Source organism: Culex pipiens, chromosome 3, assembly GCF_016801865.2.
Source record: "Culex pipiens pallens isolate TS chromosome 3, TS_CPP_V2, whole genome shotgun sequence".
Taxonomy (NCBI): domain Eukaryota; kingdom Metazoa; phylum Arthropoda; class Insecta; order Diptera; family Culicidae; genus Culex; species Culex pipiens.
Genome location: NC_068939.1, coordinates 124,152,374 through 124,154,481, shown reverse-complemented (window position 1 = coordinate 124,154,481; position 2,108 = coordinate 124,152,374). Strand labels below are relative to the sequence as shown.

The 2,108-nt window shown below is 42.6% G+C and overlaps 1 pseudogene; it reads right to left on the bottom strand.

Annotated features, from left to right (window-relative positions):
• Positions 1-232: 232 nt before the first annotated feature.
• On the bottom strand, positions 233-1,130 carry LOC120412981 (superoxide dismutase [Mn] 1, mitochondrial-like; annotated as a pseudogene).
• Between the last annotated feature and the right edge of the window lie 978 nt (positions 1,131-2,108).

Genomic DNA, 2,108 nt, shown 5'->3' with positions numbered 1-2,108 from the left:
TTGGATCTCCGGTCCGGTGTCCTTAACCATAACCACTCAAGCTCAACTTTCTCCTCTTCCGCGTCTGTGCGAACTTGGCGTGCCGGAACACGCGCAGCTGACTTGCTTAGCGGATCGCGGCTCGTTTCCTTTTCGCACGGACTGCAGAACGGTCCGCACAGGGTCACGTAAGAGAACGTCCACAGCAGGAGGAAGGTCCATAGCAGGAGCAGGATGTTATGTCTCCCAGTTCCGTGCAAAGTAAAAATCCGAATTATCCTCAAAATCACCGCAATCATTTTATTAAATTTTTACTTCCAAAAAGAACACTATTTCTGGATTTCATGCCGACTCTTATAGTACAATAACAATTTAAACCAAATGATTGCGTTTCCACGCTCCAAAACATGAACCGCTCGGAGACATCTTTCAAGTTGCCCACGTCCCAGATGGCATCGGCGAAGTTGGGCCACCATGTCGGTTCCGAATAGTGGTGGCCTCCAGCGGGTCCTGGTTTGGGCAGGCAATAACCAAAGAGATTTCGTCTTCTTGTAGCCCAACTCAAACCCTCGACGGCCACGGCGGCGGCCTTCGTCTACTTCTTGATAATCTCCAGCCCATGCAAGTCCCGCTCGAGGCCATTCTTCAGCTTGGCCAACGAATCCGACTGGTCGCGAGCGAGAAGTCTTTCCGGAAGATTGAGTGGTTGATGTTGCCACCGCGGTAGAACTTGATGGCACCGTCCAGTTGGATAATGTTCGTTACAGAGGTGCAGATTCGTGACGTAGACTTTGTGGTTCTTCTAGTGATGAACCTCCATGATCTCCCGGCTCCAGGGCATCAAAATCCTACGCAAGAGTTTGCATTTTACGGCAAATCAGCACCGCTGGAACATTCCAGGTTGTTCTCGAGCACCGCGGATGGTAAAAATTTCCGTAGATTCAGGTGGAAGAATTCTTAAGGATGGAAGTAAATAAATCACTCCCTGTGTCTGGTGCTTGTGTTGTGTTTACGTTTATTTTGACATTTGAACCTGACAACGTTCTTGGATCAAGGTTCCATAATACAAGGTAAGGTCGCGTTAATATATTGACGAAATATAAATATGTTAACCAACTATTGTTAGCCTATTGACGGAGTTGTCCGACCCCTAGTTTTTCCATGTATTTTTGGCCGCTGAATCTGAATCTTCCCTCAGAATTGAGCCAAAGTATCGAAAAATCGATGTTTGGTCATGATTTGGGTTTGAATGATAATTTTACATGAAAACCCAAAATGCAATGGAGCACCCGATTCGAGTGGTAGAAATGACAATTCTCCCATAAGGAATAAATTGTAGAAAAAAGCAAAAACTGCTCGAATGGAAGTGCTTCATTGGAAATTTTGAAAAATCTCAAGAGATTTATAATAAGTATCTGTGCCAATTTTCAGCCAAATCGGTTGAGGTTCTCTGAAAGGCATCATTCCCGATCGACCATTTGGCGGCCATGTTTGTTTTAGAAAAATATTCAAATATTGATTCAGAATGTTTCAATCAAAAAATGTTTTTCTTTGTGTTGTTTGTAGAAGCGTTTTACATACAGTGATTATATTTTCATTTAAATTTACTATTACTGGACCCTGAATTCAGAACCATCATTGACAGTCATTGCCTCAAAATTGAAAGACACCTTCAACCTCCTTAAGGGACGCTTTTTATCGTTGAAGTTTATATGGAGAAAATCGTCGAAGGGTGTAAGAAGATCCGAGTTGATCCTGATGAGTTATTAGCAATGCGATGAAAAGAAATCGGCTTATATAAATACTTGAAAGTATAAAAAGCAAAGCAATTCACTTTAACGACCCCCGGGTCTTTTGTGGTCTCTGTTGCAAGTTTCTGCTCATTTCTAGGCGTCTGAAGGTTATGTATGGTGAGAAGCCTGTCCCATTTTGAGGTCATGTCGAGGAATTTTAGGTGCTCACTTCTTAAGTGATAGATTATGATGTTAGGAACATTTTTTTTTCTTAGACAAGAAAAAATAATAAAATACTTTCTCCCACCCCCTATTCGATTTTCTGAAAAAAGTCACATTTTTGAAATTTTTACCCGCTAACCACCGCGCCATGAGTCTTTCCTTCTGGGAAAGCCA